This window comes from Cotesia glomerata, linkage group LG6 (genome assembly GCF_020080835.1).
Source record: "Cotesia glomerata isolate CgM1 linkage group LG6, MPM_Cglom_v2.3, whole genome shotgun sequence".
NCBI classification, from domain to species: domain Eukaryota; kingdom Metazoa; phylum Arthropoda; class Insecta; order Hymenoptera; family Braconidae; genus Cotesia; species Cotesia glomerata.
The window spans coordinates 15811905-15832363 of NC_058163.1; the positions used below are offsets into that span (position 1 = coordinate 15811905).

The following is a 20459-nucleotide window of genomic DNA, read 5'->3' on the forward strand; positions in this document are numbered from 1 at the left end:
ATTATTAACATTTTTTAAAATTAAAAATTATTGACATTTTTTAAAATTAAATAATACTATGAAGCGGAAAAGAATAGGAGTTATGGATAATTATTACGTGAAGCGTTCCAACATTCACGTAACAGAATAATTGAGTGAGGAAGAGATTGAGAAAGAAATAGGAAGGACCTTCTTAATAAGAGTTTACAGAATATGCGAGAAAAAATTCAGATAGCTCGGACAGGGATTCGAACCCAGAACCTTCCGGTGACATGTCGGCTACTCTACCATTTGACCTATCCGGTCTAGACTATATGTTTAGGCTAACATTATTATCATGGGAACGCATCTCACTACACAGTACGTCATGGGTGATGCGGAAATCTGTCTAATGACAGATTTACTGACTAACTGACCCATTGATTGATTGATTATTAATAATAAAATACTTTTCTCATATATTTAATACTCGCTAACACCGGTTATCATAAACAATCACTTTTCTCTAATTCAAAATTTATATTAATTATCTTTTTGAAATTAATCATTTTGTTTATATTTTTCATCTAGGTTACAACATAAAATTTTATTGTATGCCCAGCGAAGCGGGTGGGTATCAGCTAGTATATTTATATATGTATATATATGTATATGCAATCAAATGTACAACCGCTTGTCCCCACCAGGGCGTCGCGAACCGTCCCCACCGTGCGCCGCGAGCTACCACCACTGGGTGGTGGGGGCCGCCAAAGTTGCACCATACTGCTTATATGCCACTGATGTCGATATATAACTATTGCTTGAAAATTATTAATAAAGATAAATGTAACTAACAATAAATTGAAAATATAGAAATTAATGTTTAAGACTTGAATACTATAAAACACTATAAAATTGTTGCACTTTGATATTTGTGACTATATTTCTAACAGCGTGGTTTTAGTTTGAAACGTTGACAATAAAATGATGAGTGATCATGTAAATGTTCTTATTCATGCTGCTACGCAGGCAGGCTGCGCATGAGTATTAATGTACATTTCGGTACCTTAACTAGTGGAGGCAGCACTGTGGATTCTTTAAATGATGCGCGAGAATTATATTTGATGTTTTCGTTTTACATTTTTGGTGCCATGGCGAGAAAAATGTATTTTTTTAATTATTTGTAATTTCATGACGAATTTTTATAAAGTTTGATATTATTTTGTGAATATTAATAAAATTTCATAAGAATCCACAAACCTCTTGTGATTATATTATTAATATTTAAAATTATATGAAATGATATGAAAACTTATCAAAATTTATACGATTTTATAAAACTCAAGAATTAAATTCGATGCGATATTTCATAATATTATGATAAGTTGATAAGTTATCGAAGCTCATTAAATTCATACTAATTTATAAAATTTCATCAAAACGGGTTCATCAAAAGTTAGGTACAAACTAACCCGGGAAAAACAGATTAGATCTGGCCATATATAAACAGATCTGGCCAGATCTTTAAATTGTCTCCATCTGACGAGATCTGACCAGATCTGGTCAGATGTTTAAATTGCCCGGGTAAAAAAAATTATATGTAATTATATATACTCATACATAATTATATACGAAAAATGACCCTATATAATTATATAGAATTATTTCCATGAAAAAAAAAAAAAGAAAAAAAATCGGCGTGCGCGGGAACCGAACCTGGGACCTGATGCTTGACAGACTAATTCATTACCTGTTTACCAACGAGGCTTACATGAAGAGTAAAGTTTGTAATAACTACTAGTAATGTGAATCGTGTCCATGATCGATGCGTATTTTAAAAAGTTTTTTATTAAATTTGCAAATTATTAATTATCAACATACGCTGATAAAAAGATTTATTAACTATTCACAAATTAATTTATTCGAAAACAATTATTTAATTTATTAAATTCTAATAAAAATTTTTTAACATTCAATAAATATTTATTTGGGAGGAAAGTATATTTATTAAAATAGTTTATAAGTATTTATTAATAATTGAGTCATTCCATATGAAATCGTCTCAAAAAAAAAAAAAATTGTTGCCGTCTCATTTTAGATTTTGGTGTAACTTTGAGAAACTCTTCTCTAGGGCCCCAAAGAGCAAAATTTACACGAGTTTGATTTTTACAAGCGCGTGTTTTCGCCTATTTAAATAAAGACTTTTAAAAATCGATATTTTTAAGGCTTATTAACTTTTACTGTGAAATTTTTCTGTTTGAAGCTATCTGCATGATCAAGATAGAATTCACAGTGGGAAAGATAGTAGTTTAAGGAAAAATGAAGATAATTGGCTCGGACGAGTCCTTTAAATATAAGCAGCGTGCTGAAAATGAGTGTTTTTTAGTCATTTTTCGTGAATTTCAATCAACTCTAGCGTCTTAACTGTTGATAATTAAAAACTAATGCTCCGCGGAAATTAAGTATTTATATCATAGACAAAATTCAGCTACAAGTTGACTTGAGCTGTCCACTCTTCATATGAAGTTAATGTTAATGTTAATGGCGTGTAAAACTAAACTTACCTATAAAGAATTACTGAAAAAGATAGTTTGTAATGATAGCAGTGAACAATGTATGTTATATAGCTGTAAAGAATGTCCAGGCACTGATGTTATTGATTCCGATATATGTAATGAATGTGAATTGTCATCTGAAATTAATTTTAAGCAATGGGTTTCTACTGATCGCTGCAATTTATTAACTGTAGTTAAGAATGTCGATGAATTTAGAGATGATTTGAAAATACAATTGACAACTTTAAAACCTCATCATTTTATTTCAAAAAAACAATCCGAGTATTTGAGATACCTGAAAGAAAATTTAAAAGACAATTCAGAGTGTATAGCATTAGTTGATTTCTCAGAAAATTATGCATTCATGGTACAAGATGAAGTACAATCGTTTCATTGGACAAATAATCAAGCTACTCTACATCCCTTTGTAATTTATTTTAAAGAAGATGGTTTACTTAAGACAAAAACTTTATGTGTGATTAGTGATTATCTTACTCACAATACAGTATCGTTTTTTGCATTTCAAAAAATTTTTCTCGATTACATTAAAAACAGTTATCCGGAGTTTAAAAAAATTTATTACTTCAGTGATGGAGCAGCCGCTCAATACAAAAATAAAAAAAATTTTATAAATATATGTCGTCATGAAGCGGATTTTGGATTAAAAGCAGAGTGGCATTTCTTTGCCACTTCTCATGGTAAAAGTCCATGCGATGGAGCAGGTGGTACGATCAAAAGGACCGTAAGAAGAGCAAGCTTGCAACGATCTACCGATGACCATATTTTAACTCCAATCGCAATGCACGACTTTTGTTCTAATCAAATTTCTGGTATAAAATTTTTTTTGTATCAAGCCAGGATGTAGAAGCTGCTGAGACATTTTTATCTGAAAGATTTATAAATATAAATACAATAAAAAATACGAGATCATATCATAGCTTTATACCAATTTCTCAAAATCAATTACAAGCGCGGAAGTATTCAGCTTCCGATAATTTTGATATTGTTAATATTGTAAAACCAAACCGTAAACGGTTGAATAAAAAATGATGTTCTAGTTGAAAAATTGTTCACAGTTACTGTCATTTTCGATAATAATTACTTCTAAAGACAATTTTACACCCCAAATATACATAACTTTATTGAGACTAGAAAAATTTTAGATATTTATAGTTGTTTCTGATGGTAAGTAATTTTAATCCATTTGTAAAAACGTCCAGATTTTTGCTGTAAAAAAAACGGCTCGCACATGCACTAAAAATGAAAATAACAAAACAAGTGATGTAGTCGTTTAAAGTTGGAGGTAAGAACAATAGATTTTGTGAGTATCAGATTTTTATCGCGCAGTCAACAAGCTCGTTTCATAACCTGAAAATTGGAATTTTTTTTAATTTCAAAACTTCGAGCAAAGTTTTCTTCTATGAAGAGTGGGCAGCTCAAGTCAACTTGTGGCTGAATTTTGTCTATGATATATATACTTAATTCCCGCGGAGCACGAGTTTTTAATTCTCAACAGTTAAGACGCTAGAGTTGATTGAAATTCACGAAAAATGACTAAAAAACACTCATTTTCAGCACGCTGCTTATATTTAAAGGACTCGTCCGAGCCAATTATCTTCATTTACCCTTAAACTACTATCTTTCCCACTGTAAATTCCATCTTGATCATGCAGATAGCTTCAAACAGAAAAATTTCACAGTAAAAGTTAATAAGCCTTAAAAATATCGATTTTTAAAAGTCTTTATTTAAATAGGCGAAAACAAGCGCTTGTAAAAATCAAACTTGTGTAAATTTTGTTCTTTGGGACCCTAGAGAAGAGTTTCTCAAAGTTACACCAAAATCTAAAATGAGTCGACTTTGCTGATTAGACAATTTTAGATGGAATGACTCAGTTAACAAATATAGTTATATCTACCCAGATATAATAAAATCTTTTTATGTCTGATGTATTTTTCAACCCAGATATAGTTATATCTGTTTAGATCTGATCAGATATGACTAGATCTGATTATGTCTGATGTATTTTTCCACTCAGATATAGTTATATCTGTTTAGATCTGATCAGATTTGACTAGATCTGATCATGTCTGATGTATTTATCAACTCAGATATAGTTATGTCTGTTAAGATCTGATCAGATATAACTAGATCTGATCAGATATGACTAGATCTGTTCATGTCTGATGTATATTTCAACTCAGATATAGTTATATCTGTTTAGATCTGATCAGATATGACTAGATCTGATTATGTCTCCAATCTCATATCTGATCAGATATAAATAGATCTGACCAGATATAATTAGATCTGACCAGATATAATTAGATCTGACCAGATATAATTATATCTGGTCAGATCTAAACCTTTTTCCCCGGGAAGTGACAAAGAGCATAGCCGGATTGATATGGGAATTCTGCCCCCATGGCTTTTTTGACTTATACTTAGAGGGCCAATTTAGTGTGAAATAAAAATAATCCACACACACACACACATATATATATGTTAGGGTGGTCGTTAAAAATTAAATTTTTTACAGCGCCCCCTAAAAAGCTTCTTTTTGATGAAAAAACACTGGGAAAAATTTTTTTTTTTTTTTAATTCAAAACAACACGTGCCTCTACACGATCTAACAAGGGGAGGATACGACCTTGGGGAAACGGATTTGGATAATCTTTGACGCAGTGATAGTACACCATGTGGGTATACTACCTCTGAAATACTAAAGTGCAATACTCAAAAATGGCTGAGAAAAACGCACTCAAAGTTTACTTAGCACTATAATATATTAATAGGTAAATAATTAATACATTAAATTATTCTTTAATAAAATATTTTTTTATTTTCAACTTCATTTCTATAAATTATCTACGGTGTATATCATGAGATATTTGTAATTCATGAATAATTCTTATAACTCTCATATTCATTATAAGTTTAACTGAAAAATATATACCTGCGCCAGACAATAAGAAGGGTCGAATATGGTATGAGGGTACAATAATTCTTGTCCTCGAGTTATTGTAAACTGTACATCGATTCGAGCTCTGTTGGCCCACCGGAAGAATAGTCATGTTGTTGTCCTTGAACCTATGTTAGTCCCACCACTTTTTCAGAAGCTTGACTATAGCAGTTAGTTTCTGAATTTCGACACGAACAGACGTATTTGTGCAGTGAAATTTACTTTAAAATTGTTTTATAATTTATAAAATGTCATCAAGCGAAGCCAGTTCTTCTCATAGAGATGAAAACACTCCTGATACATCCTTACATAGTGATTTATCGAAGCAACGGCTAAAAGATGGAGTAGTGTATTATGAAGGTTTACTTCTTGAAAGTGATTTAATTGCAAAAACATCTTCTGACACTCTTTTCTGAAGATGCTATGTTGATTGGTAGAGAATTATATGATAATACGTTAGATATGTTAAATAAAAAGAAGTTCGTAAGCGATCAAGAATTGATTCATGCTCAAGAAGAATGCCCAGACGGAAATTTTGAAGCAGTAGAAGATAATTCAGTTGATGACTATGTTCCAGATGAAAAAAAAACAAAAATGATGGATTATATTCCTCTGGAATATCAAATTAAAGGTTTAAACATAGCAAAAGCTCACCCCTTCATGGAAACTAGAGACATTACAAAAAATGGATGTAGTCATTTGAAGAGAATGGATCATTTGAAAGTATGGGAAAAAGATGTTGAACATGGTGGAACTAAATTTGATAAATATCATGTGATTGATTCTTGGACGTATGACCGCTTCGTCGAGGCAAGACAAAATTATCAACAAGTGACTACACGAAATTTGCAGCAATGGGCTTTAGCTGCAGCCAGCCAGTTTCCTAATCTTCAATTTACAGCGTCCGGACCCATGGGTAAAAAATTTAAACAAAGACACAACATTCGTCAACGCAAAATTACAAAATTTGTAACAGACAAAGAAGTTCACACCATACCAGAAATTATCGCCTCTGCAGAAATGTTTCGCATTCAAACAAAACAATTGATATCTAACTTCGATAGTGACTTCGTTATTAATACAGATCAAACAGGTATATAAATTTTCTAACGGTAAACTAATTATTTTTTTATCCATTATTAAATTTAATCGAAGTTAATCATTAGATTTTTAAATTCATATTTTCAGGATGTCAATACCAATCAATGTTTAATAGGACACTGACGGAAAAGGAAGCAAAACAGTGTTTGCAAAAGTACAAGACATGACCAAGGTGTCACACTCATATACTGCACAATATAGCATAACATTATCTGGAAAATTACTACCACATGTTTTTATTTGTTTGCAAGAGCCTACAGGTGATTTTGGGCCAAGAATAAAGAAAAACGTAGAAGAATATTTAAAAAAATACAAAAATGTTATTGTCACATCATCAAAATCAGGAAAACTGACAACTACTCTCTATAAAAATTTTCTAGAGAAATGTTTAATGCCATATGTTCAAAAAAATAAATTTCTTTTAATTATTGACTCGTGGACAGGACAAGTGAAGCCAGAATTATATGATGAAATATTTCAGGATGATAAAAAAATGCCTACATGCACATTTAAAGTTATACCTCCAAAATGTACTCCGTTAGTTCAACCATGTGATGTCTATTTCTATAGACAAGTGAAAAATTTTAGCAAACGATTGCAAAGTACCGCTGAACTTCTAGACAAGAATTATAAAATTCATTCCCGAGAGGATTGCATAAAAATTCATTCGATTATTCATCACCAATTGTCAGCGCCAATATTTCGAGACATGATGGAATATGCCTGGTTCACCAGCGGGCTTTGTGACACAAGAAATTTTTTTACTAATGTCATTGCCGAGCAATGATGGGTGTTTCTCATTAGACCGTTTAAAAATACCGTGTCATTGTAAAAAAGCAGCATTTATTTGTTGTTCTTGGTGTAGAAAAACTTTTTGTTTTGAATGTTTTTATCATAAGTATCACTCAGGATCATGTAATAATATCTCATAATACGTAATTATAAAATATTGCTTTAATTAATTAAAAAAATGTATAATTTTCCATTTAATTTTCGACTTATTATTTGTTTGTACCACCGCAGATAATTTATAGAAATGAAGTTTAAAATTGAAAAATTTTTGATTAAAGAATAATTTAATGTATCAATTATTTACCTATTAATATATTATAGTGCTGGGTAAACTTTGAGTGCGTTTTTCTCAGCCATTTTTGAGTATTGCACTTTAGTATTTCAGAGGTAGTATACCCACATAGTGTACTACCACTACGTCAAAGATTATCAAAATCGGTTTCCCCAAGGTCGTATCCTCCCCTTGTAAGTTAATTTTTGGGTATAATCATCTTTTTGGGAAATTTTTCAGGAAAAATACAATTTTATTCGAAATATAAAAAATTATAGAACTCCAATTGATAAAAATAACAATATTTGAAAAATAACAATAAACAAAAATCCAAATTTAAAAATTTTCCCAGTTGATTTTGGTCTATTAAGGGGACCGGGTGGTCTAGCGGTCTAAAATTTAAACAATTTTAAAAATTTTATTTCTATATGAAGGTAATGACTAATCATTTTTAATTTTTTTACACTTATTCTATGACTTATCAACTACACAAAAAAGAAAATAAAGACGAAAAAAAATTTTTTTTTAAAAGAAAAATGGTGCTGAAGTTCTTTTCTCTGAAAAAGAATGGACCTGACTGGCGGGGTCGATTGATCTTTCTGAGAAATTAAATTACGGATTTTAGCTCAGGGTTATCGCAGGAACTAGAATGAAAAGAAAAAAAAATTTTTAAAAATGGCGCGTAGTTACAAGTATTTTTTGAAAACGAGTTTCAGATTTGTATTTTCTAAAAATGAGTTTTAGATTTGTACTTTTAACTACGTGCCATTTTTTCGAATATTTTTGTTTTTCATTATAGTTCCTGCGATAACTGTACTTACACTAATTTAAAATCCGTAATTTTTTTTAATTTCAGATCAGAGGGAAAGATCAATCGACCCCGCCAGTCAGGTCCATTCATTTTCAAAGAAAAGAACTTCAGCGCCATTTTTCTTCTAAAAAAAAATTTTTTTGTCTTTATTTTCATATTTGTGTAGTTGATAAGTTATAGAATAAGTGTAAAAAAATTAAAAATGATTAGTCATTACCTTCATACAGAAATAAAATTTTTAAAATAGTTTAAATTTTAGACCGCTAGACCACCCGGTCCCCTTAATAGACCAAAATCAACTGGGAAAATTTTTAAATTTGGATTTTTGTTTATTGTTATTTTGATCAAATATTGTTATTTTTATCAATTTGAGTTCTATTATTTTTTTATATTTCGAATAAAATTGTATTTTTCCTGATAAATTCCCCAAAAAGATGATTATTTCCAAAAATTAACATAGATCGTGTAGAGACACGTGTTATTTTGAATTAAAAAAAAAAAAAAAAATTTTTCCCAGTGTTTTTCCATCAAAAAGAAGCTTTTTAGGGGGCGCCACAAAAATTTAATTTTTGACGACCACTCTAATATATATATATGGGTCATTTCATGTCAAATCGACCAATAGTTGGAATCGACCCCTTTCGATTTGGACAAATTTTGGTCAGAAGTTTTCTTTTATCATATAACGAAGTTCTGCCAAAGGAAAAAAAAATAAAAAATTTTTTTTCAAAAGATATGCAAATTTAAAATTTCGCGATTTTTCCAGTTTTTCAATTTTGTTTTTGTAATATCTCGAACGCTATTATAGATACAGGAGTCGACTTTCGTTTGTTTGAAAGAGGACATGAAGCTATTGAAAAAAAAATATTTTGGAAAAAAATTCCAAAAAATGCAAAATTTGTCAAATTTTGAATTTTTGAAAATCGTCAAAAATGACGGTCGACTATAAATTTTTCGCTCAAATTTTTTTGTATACTACCTTGTACCAATCTCAAAAGATCCTTAAATTTTTAGAACTGTGTTTTTTGTTTTTTCAAAAATATGAATTTTTTAAATTTGTTAAAAAAAAAATTTTTCTTAAAATTTTTTTTTTTATTATTATCTTAATCAAGTTTGGCAAATCGCGTAATTTTGATATTTTGAACAGTTGAAATTTCATTTAGTGGCATAATGATTAGAAAACATTAATGGTATTTTTTTATTATTGGTTATTCATTTATTTAATAATGCATTTCAAGTGTAAGTTTACTTTACATTCTGTTACGAAAGTCTCCTTTCTTTAATTCTTCTTGTACTGTTGTTGCTCCTTTTCTTTTTCTTAACCTGAAAAATGTTATGACTGAAACAAAAAATGTCATTAATGTTTTTTTTCTCATCATTATGCCACTAAATGAAATTTCAACTAGTTCAAAATATCAAAATTACGCGATTTGCCAAACTCGATTAAGATAAAAATAAAAAAAAAAAATTTTAAGAAAATTTTTTTAACAAATTTCAAAAATTCATATTTTGAAAAACAGAAAACAGTTCTAAAAATTTTAGGATCTTTTAAGATTGGTACAAGGTAGTATACAAAAAAATTTGAGCGAAAAATTTAGTGTCGACCGTCATTTTTGACGATTTTCAAAAACTCAAAATTTGACAAATTTGGCATTTTTTGGAATTTTTTTCCAAAATAATTTTTTTTCAATAGCTTCAAGTGTCCCCTTTCAAATAAACAAAAGTCCATTCTTGTATCTATAATAGCGTTCGAGGTATTACAAAAACAAAATTGAAAAACTGGAAAAATCGCGAAATTTTGAATTTACATATCTTTTGAAAAAAAATTTTTTATTTTTTTTCCTTTGGCAGAACTTCGTTATATAATAAAAGAAAACTTCTGACCAAAATTTGTCCAAATCGAAAGGGGTCGATTCCAACTATTGGTCGATTTGACATGAAATGACCCATATATATATATATATGAGGTCCAATATGAAGAGCAAGGAAAGCGTAAATGCTAGGAGAAAAAGGGAGATTAGCCTTGTAAAAACCGAGAAAGGTGTACAAGTAAAAAGCAATTCTTCTTCTTCTACATAATATTATAAAATGGAAAAAATAAATTCACGTAAAGATTTATTTGTTTAAAAATATATTAAATATTTTGAAAAACAGCTGAACAAACAACCGTATAAAATTTATCTCTTTTAAGTGAACTGAAATATACGGTCGTTTGTTAGATTATTTTCCATAATATTCGTTATACATTTTTATATATTGAATCTTTCGCGGAGCTGACCTTGACTTCAGTATATGGAAAAAGTCTTTTTTGATAATTTATATTTATTCAATTCAATGAATGAGTTATAACTAACTATATTAATGATTGCAAATAATAACGTATAATGATGTCGAAAAAAAATTTCGACGTCGAATACGGGGATCTGGTACTCAGAACCAAATGTGTTGGTTACTTCTTTGGCAGAGCTGATCCGGACTAGAGTATAGGAAAAAAGTCCCCGAGAAAAAATGTTTCTATATAATTATATATAATTGTATATAATCATATATGATTATATATGGAATCACATATATAATTATATACAATTATATATGATCATACATAATTATATATAATCATACATGATTATATATGGAATTGTATATGAGGTTATATATTATCATATATAATTATATATGACTATATATGGAGCAATATACAACCATGCAGGATTATATATAGTTCCATATACAATTATATATAAGTATATAGAATTATATATAATCATACATTATTATATATGGAATTGTATATGATGTTATATATAATTATATATGACTATATATGGAGCAATACCCGAGAAAAAATGTTTCTATATCTATATATATATAAGCGAAATACCACTCACTCATCACGAGATCTCTGAAACTATTCGCCCGATTGACTTGAAATTTAGCATAGTTACTCCATTCGTGATGTAGACGCTCACTAAGAACGGATTTTACGCAATTCCTAGCCAAAATGAATTTTTCGTCTACCATCACATATGCCCTCCCCTCCCCTCCCTCTCATTCTTCTCCTCCCCTCCCGTGCCCTATAATCTTTCCCCTTCCCTATATCTCTCTCTTTTTTTGGGAGCGAAATATCATTTTGACCCTCTAATCTAAGAAACCATCAGTGGCACCCGTAAATTATCGAACTCAACCCCCCTACAACCACCCACGCTAATCAACCGTTGCCATGGTTACCATTGTCATGGTTATCGTTGCCATGGTTACCGTTGCTATGGTTACCGTTGCCGTGGTTACCGTTGCCATGGTTACCGTTACCATGGTTGCCGTTACCATGGTTACCGTTATCATGGTTACCGTTGCTATAATAACTGTCAAAATGATTGATTTTAAATTTTATCGATTGACTGTTGGGACAGTAGGAATTCATAATCATACGTTTTTAAGAAAGAATAGCTAAATCATTAATAACTGAAATAACTTATATGTATTGGAATAATCATGAAGGATGAACTCGATTATATCATAACACAGATAAATTAAACATAAATATTATCAAGTTGATATTGTTAAATGATTATACTGATTTTAATGATTAAAATTAAAATGGTAAATTGTGTCTGATGCGTCTTCTCTAAAATTTTACAACGATATCGTTAAATTATTATAAAAACGGTCGATTTAAGATAATTTCTAATAAAATGAGTAATAATAAATATATTTTTAATACCAATTCTTTAATTTGTTATGAATTTATTAATAACTAGCTGATACCCGCCCGCTTCGATAGGAATACAATAAATTTTATGGTGTAACCTAGATGAAAAATATAAACAAAATGGTTAATTTCAAAAAGATAATGAATATAAATTTTGAATTAGAGAAAAGTGATTGTTTGTGATGACCGGTGTTAGCGAGTATTAAATATATGAGAAAAGTATTTTATTATTAACATTTTTTTAAAATTAAAAAAATTATTGACATTTTTTAAAATTAAATAATACTATGAAGCGGAAAAGAATAGGAGTTACGGATAATTATTACGTGAATCGTTCCAACATTCACGTAACAGAATAATTGGAGGAGGAAGAGATTGAGAAAGAAATAGGAAGGACCTTCTTAATAAGAGTTTACAGAATATGCGAGAAAAAATTCAGATAGCTCGGACAGGGATTCGAACCCAGAACCTTCCGGTGACATGTCGGCTACTCTACCATTTGACCTATCCGGTCTAGACTAAATGTTTAGGATAACATTATTATAATGGGAACGCATCTCATTACACAGTACGTCATGGGTGATGCGGAAATCTGTCTAATGACAGATTTACTGACTAACTGACCCATTGATTGATTGATTATTAATAATAAAATACTTTTCTCATATATTTAATACTCGCTAACACCGGTTATCATAAACAATCACTTTTCTCTAATTCAAAATTTATATTAATTATCTTTTTGAAATTAATCATTTTGTTTATATTTTTCATCTAGGTTACAACATAAAATTTTATTGTATGCCCAGCGAAGCGGGCGGGTATCAGCTAGTAATTATATATAATTGTATATAATCATACATGATTATATATGGAATTGTATATGAGGTTATATATAATTATATATGACTATATATGGAGCAATATACAGCCATGCAAGATTGTATACAGTCCCATATATAATTATATATAAGTATATATAACTATATATGCTTATATATAATTAACAGACATAAAAATTTTTTCTTCGAAAAAAAATTTTTTTTGGTTATCACAAAAAGTGTAAAATGATGTTTATAATTACGGTTAAATAATTCTGAAACACAAAATTTGTCACATTTCCTATGAGATGTTTTGGTTTGCTCTGCTACTACCTAATAGTAAAATCATTATTTATTTTATTATTTAAATAAGTGTTATATTATAATGAAATTCGGTAAAATAAATAAATTATGAATAATGACTATCTAAATATATATTAAAATCAATTTTTATATTCCATTTATGATAAACTCATATGATACATTATGTAGATCATAGAATCATTATCATCTAAGACAGCAGCACAGCAGACAGACACTTCAAGACGCACGGAGATCACCAAAGTTAAGCAGCATTGAGCAGGGTTAATAGTTGGATGGGTGACCGCTGGTGTTATAGCTATAAAATTATATCTAGATATTTTTTTTGCATTTTAATTGGTTACACAGAATTGCGTAGGACCATATTAAATATTCTATCCATAAAATTAACCCAATAATTAGATGTAATAAATATATAATTAAATATTGTTATATATAATTAGATATGATTATATTTGGCCATTTTTCATATATAATCATATATAACCAATTTATATATAAATATATATAATTATATATGAATATTTTTTCTCGGGTCGTTTCTATTAATTTATATTTATTCAAATGAATTTATAAATTACAGTCAACTATTATTAATAATGCGAGTCAGAAATAATATTGACGTCGGAAAAAGATTTCTGACGTCGAAATCAGAGATCCGATACTTAGAACCAAATGTGTTGGTTCAATCTTTGGCAAAGTTAAATTTGACTTGAGTATACAAAAAAATTCTTTGGTTATAATTTATATTCATTCAATTCAATTTAATTAATAAATTATAGCCAACTATTATTAATAATTGCAAGTCATAAATAATACTGACTTTGAAAAAAAAAAATCAGACACTCAAAAAAGACTGTGTCGATTAAATTTTTTGCATAGCTGATCTTGACTTCAGTGTACGGAAACAGTCTTTTTTGGTAATTTATATTCAGTCAATTTACTAGATAAAATATAGCCAACTATTATTAATAGTTGCAAGTTATAAAAAGTTTGGAAAATCCAAAAGTGCATGCCTCATAATCTCATTTTTCACAATAAAATTGATTAAAATAAAATATAAAATGTAAAATAATAAAAAGCAGAACACTCTGTTAGGGTTTAGTGCCGCTATAACTGTAAGGTGAGGAAAAAAAATACTATAATAAAATTTATAGATAGGTATACAAAAAAATCCACAGTCATATATTATTTTTTTATAAATAATAATTTAACGACAGTGAATTGAATGCTCATATTAATTAGGAAAATCCTTCGTGTGTAACTTGAGATAATAAAAAAAACATTATTCCGGTACGATAATTTTTTGGACCAATTTCTCTGCCACATACACCCATCCATACACGGACGTCCAGAAAAAATTATGTTAAATGTTATTATTTACTATGTTAAACAAAAAAATTATTATTGAAATATATTTTATGCGCCTGATAATTTATTCGACTTGATATAAGTGTAATCATATTAACCTATAAGTGCGATATAAATAACAAAAATCAATTTCAGTTTCGAGAAAACTGGTTTTTTTGAAATGTCGAGAGTAGAGCACAATCTCAACGCTTCGCTTATAAGGCGTGCAATAATACTGACATCGGAAAACGATTTCCGACATCGGAAACAGGGATCTAATGCTAAGAATCAAACGTGTGGGTTCAATCTTTGGCAAAGTCGATTTTGACCTAAGTATATATACGGAAAAATTCTTTTTTAAAAATTTATATTCATTCAATTCAATTAATAAATTATAGGCAAGTATTGTTGATAATTGCAAGTAATAAATAATACTGACTTCGAAAAAAAAAATCAGACACTCAAAAAAGACTGTGTTGGTTCAATCTTTGACAGAGTTGAATTTCACTTGAATATACAAAAAAATTCTTTTTTTATAATTTATATTGATTCAATTCAATTAATTAATTATTGCCAACCATTATTAATAATTGCGAGTCATAAATAATACTGACATCGGAAGAAGATTTTCGACGTCAGAAACAGAGATCTGATACTTAGAACCAAATGTGTTCGTTCAATCTTAAGCAGAGTTGATTTTGACTTGAGTATAGGAAAAAATTCTTTTTTAATAATTTATATTCATTTAATTCAATTAATTAATTAAAGCAGACCATTATTAATAATTGCGAGTCATACATAATACTGACGTCGAAAAAGATTCCCGACATCGAAAGCAGGGATCTGATAGTTGCAAGTTATAAATAATACTGACATCGGAAAACTATTTCCGACATTGGAAACAGGGATCTAATGCTCAGAATCAAACGTGTGGGTTCAATCTTTGGCAAAGTCGATTTTGACCTAATTATATATACGGAAAAATTCTTTTTTAAAAATTTATATTCATTCAATTCAATTAATAAATTATAGGCAAATATTATTAATAATTGCACGAAGTAAATATTACTGACATCGAAAAAAAAAATCAGACACTCAAAAAAGACTGTGTTTGTTCAATCTTTGACAGAGTTGAATTTGACTTGAATATACAAAAAAATTCTTTTTTTATAATTTATAATCATTTAATTCAATTAATTAATTATTGCCAACCATTATTAATAATTGCGAGTCATAAATAATACTGACATCGGAAAAAGATTTTCGACGTCGGAAACAGAGATCTGATAGTTAGAACCAAATGTGTTGGTTCAATCTTTAGTAAAGTTGATTTTGACTTGGGTATAGTGAAAAACTTAGTTAAACAATTTCCTTTTTGACAATTTAAATCAATAAATTATTGCCAACTATTATGAATAATTGCGAGTCATGAATAATATTGACGTCGGAAAAAGATTTTCGACGTCGGAATCAGAGATTGATACTTAGAACCAAATGTGATGGTTTAATCTCTGGTAGAGTTGATTTTGACTTGAGTATAGGAAAAAATTCTTTTTTCATAATTTATATTCATTCAATTCAATTAATTAATTATAGCCAACCATTAATAATAATTGCGAGTCATAAATATTAATGACGTCGAAAAAGATTTACGACATCGAAAGCAGGGATCTGATAGTTGCAAGTTATAAATCATACTCACATCGGAATTCAATTTTCGATATCGGAAACAGGGATCTGATGCTCAGAATTAAATGTGTTGGTTCAATCTTTGGCAAAGTTGATTTTGACCTAAGTAAATATATGGAAAAATTCTTTTTCAATAATTTATATTCATTCAATTCAATTAATTAATTAAAGCAGACCATTATTAATAATTGCGAGTCATAAATAATACTGACGTTGGAAAAATATTTTCGACGTCGGAATCAGAGATTGATACTTAGAACCAAATGTGATGGTTTAATCTCTGGTAGAGTTGATTTTGACTTGAGTATATTGAAAAACTTTATTAAACAATTTCTCTTTTTTCAATTTGAACTCATAAATCATTGCTAACTAGTATCAATTATTTCAAGTCATAAATAATATTGATGTCGGAAAAAGATTTTTCACTTCGGAAACAGTTATCAGATACTCAGAACAGAGACTGTTGGTTCAATCTTTCGCAGAGTTGATTTTGTCTTGAGTATACGGAAACATTCTTATCAAATAATTCATATTTTAACAATTCGACGATTTTTATGCTACGTAAGTGTTAAGAATGTCGGAATTACAATTCCGACGTCGGTTTAGTGCACATTTCGACTAGTCAGAACTCAAATTTCGATGTCGGACGCATCCATTAGGAATGTTACACATCCATAAGAATATTAATATTATTAAAAATGTATTGAATACATCGTATTGTTAACGTTACTGTAACTATTTATCATTTTGATAGAATTTTTGGTACATTTATAGATGAAATAAACGATTATAACACAAAAAACTTTATAGCAAGACTGAAAAACTATGATAATAACTATGAAAACAACTTTAACCACAAATAACTTCTAAAGGAATGATTTTATCAAAAAACTATAAGAAAACTTTTTTGTAGACCATTCAATTTCCCATCAGAATATGCACCGACCATGATCGTGATGACATTATTTTTGAAGAAAAAAAAATAATTGCAAAAAGTTCCAAATTCCCATGTTATTTAAATGGGAAATGTAACTCAATTTCGGCACGGTTCAATTTGGTAATTAAGAGCTTATTTGTGTAAGATATTTTTTTTTAGGTCAAGAACTAAAAATCCAGGGGGCGATCGCGAAAAAAAATCAACTTGGGAAATAACGGACACCCTAATATATCTATATGAGGATGGCCCAAAAAAAATTGACTATTTTTTTTTAGATTTGAGTGAAAAAATGTTAGTTTTTGATGTTTTAAGAGCCCTCTCTAAAGGACAGCTCAAAAAAAAAAAATTTAAGAGGTCGCTCCAAATTTTTTCAAATTTCAAAAATCATCAAAAATCGAATTTAAATATCCCGTGTAAAAAAAGATGTCCCAAAAGTGTCACAAAAATGTCCCAAGCGGGGAGCTCCAAAATTGACACAATTTGGGACTATTTTGTGACATTTTTGTGACACCGGATGAAAAATCCAAAATATAAGAGTTAAGCATTTTCAATCTCTCATTAAAAATTTTTTCAAACTTACGTCATTTTTTCAACGCATTTTGCAAATTGTTCAAGACCAACTCAGAAACATGACCTGTTTTGACGGAGTCAGATATTATAAACAGAATTTAATTTTTAACATTTTTGTGACTATTTTGGAAAATTTTAGTGACTATTTTGGAAAATTTTAGTGACTATTTTGGAAAATTTTAGTGACTATTTTGGAACATGTTTGTGACTATTTTGGGACATTTTTGAGACTCTTTTGGGACATGTTTGTGACTATTTTGGGACATGTTTGTGACTACTTTGGAACATTTTTGTGACTATTCTGGTACATTTTAGTGACTATTTTGGGACATGTTTGTGACTATTTTGGAACATTTTTGTGATTATTTTAGGACACATTTATGAATTTTTTAGTAGACTCTGCGATTTTTAATTATTTTTATAGTTATTTCGGAAAATTTTTGTAAATATTTTGGGATATTTTTGTGACTCTTTTAGGACATTTTTGTCACTATTTTAGGACACATTTGTGACTATTTTAAAACATGTTTTTGACTATTTTGGGACATTTTTGTGACTCTTTTGGGACATTGTTGTGACTATTTTGGGACATGTTTGTGACTATTTTAGGGCATTTTTGTGATTAGTTTAGGACACATTTATGACTTTTTTAAAACACCACTATTTTCAATTATTTTTAAAAATATTTTAGAAAATTTTTGTGACTCTTTTGGAACATTTTTGTGATTATTTTAGGACACATTTATGACTTTTTTAAAACAAAAATAGTCGAAAAAATATCCCAAAACATTTACAAAAATTTTCCGAAATAATTATAAAAATAATTTAAAATCGCGAAGAGTGTACTAAAAAAGTCACAAACATGTCCCAAAATAGTCACAAAAATGTCCCAAAAGATTCCCAAAATAGTCACAAACATGTTCCAAAATAGTCACAAACATGTTCCAAAATAGTCACAAAAATGTCCCAAAAGAGTCACAAAAATGTTAAAAATTAAATTCTGTTTATAATATCTGATCTCGTCAAAACAGATCATGTTTCTGAGTTGGTCTTGAACAATTTGCAAAATGCGTTGAAAAAATGACGTAAATTTGAAAAAATTTTTAATGAGAGTTTAAAAATGCTTAACTCTTATATTTTGGATTTTTCATCCGGTGTCACAAAAATGTCACAAAATAGTCCCAAATTGTGTCAATTTTGGGACATCTTTTTTTTATACGGGATAATATAAATTCATACATATATAAAATTTTAAACTATATGCATTTTCTGAATCTGCTGAATAAAATTATGTAATCTGGTCTAGAAATGATTGTTGAATTATTCTTAATAAAGTTATTTTGAAAAGAACATTTGGATCCGGTTTATTCTGCAGACTACCTCTAAAACTTCTCTTTATTTTTTAGCATTATTAGCGTAATGCTCAGAGAGCTCAAAAGTGATCAAATCCAATAAAGGTTTGATTAAAGATGGAAAGGCATGATAAAGTTTAATTTTAGGATTAATCATACGTGACACAGGTATATGTCGTATCTGATCATTTTTTCCCGGGTCATAAAATAATTCTACAAAGATAATATTGTAAACTTACCCAGGAGAATATTGTGGCTGGGCAATTTTTCTTTAATTATGGAATTTATTTTTTTATGATAAGATTCCATAAAATTGTCACTTCTATTTTTAACTATCCGATATACTGAGAATTGCTTAGGGCCTTCTGTTTTCAACCACTGATTTTCATAGTATTGTAAATAACCATCAAAAAAAGTACCAAATTCTTCAGTACAAATTTTTTTGACTTCATTGTAAGTGCTTATAATGTAGTCCGAAGGTAAAAGAGCTAAATACTTCAATTGACGTAATACAATGTAAATCTCGGGATATTCATTCAATGTAATCGTTTTATCAATTAGTTTATAGTCATGAGCATTTTTTATTAAAGCCTACAAATAAAAAATAATATTGATTAAATATTTCTATACAATATCTTATTCTTATTATGTAAGTGTGCATAAAGAAAAAAATGTTTTATTGCAATTTTCTAGTCTGCAGTATTTATATGTAGCATATGTATATGTTGCAGCAATATATGTAGCTTTATAAGTTGACTCTTGGTTAAGTGTATGTAGGCGTATTACTTTAATAATGATTATATATTACGTATATGTTAAGTATTAAATAGTATTGCGCATTATTTTAGATAGTGCTGCAGCATAACAGTATACATGAATGCATTACACACTGACAGTTGAATAATGGTAGTATTTTTATGTGCTCAGCTAATAATCAATTGATGAAGATACAGTTGATAATTATCATTACAATTATAATTGTAACGTAAACTGACAATGAGATATAAATAGTCAGTGATTTGACCTTCATTTAAAATTTTTTATTTTAAATGAATTAATTTAATTTTAATTTTCTTATTTTTGCACTGATAGAAGGATTTATTTGTATTAATAGTAGATTACATACCTAGAACAGTAAAATAAGAAAAGTCTCAGATCACATGTAATTGTTGACCGAGGCGAAGCCGAGGTTGACAAACATGTGGTCTGAGGCTTTACTTTTTACTGGTCAAGGTGTGTATACTATTTTTCTGCTCGACGTA

General features: G+C 28.9%; 1 long non-coding RNA gene across 1 annotated transcript; it reads right to left on the bottom strand.

The window, feature by feature from the left end:
- Positions 1 to 657: 657 nt before the first annotated feature.
- LOC123267352 lies at positions 658 to 20232 on the bottom strand. Its single transcript, XR_006510009.1, has 3 exons — positions 20222 to 20232; positions 12204 to 12206; positions 658 to 755 (listed from the first exon to the last, which is right to left on the bottom strand). It is a non-coding gene; the product is annotated as an uncharacterized LOC123267352 (long non-coding RNA).
- Positions 20233 to 20459: the final 227 nt, after the last annotated feature.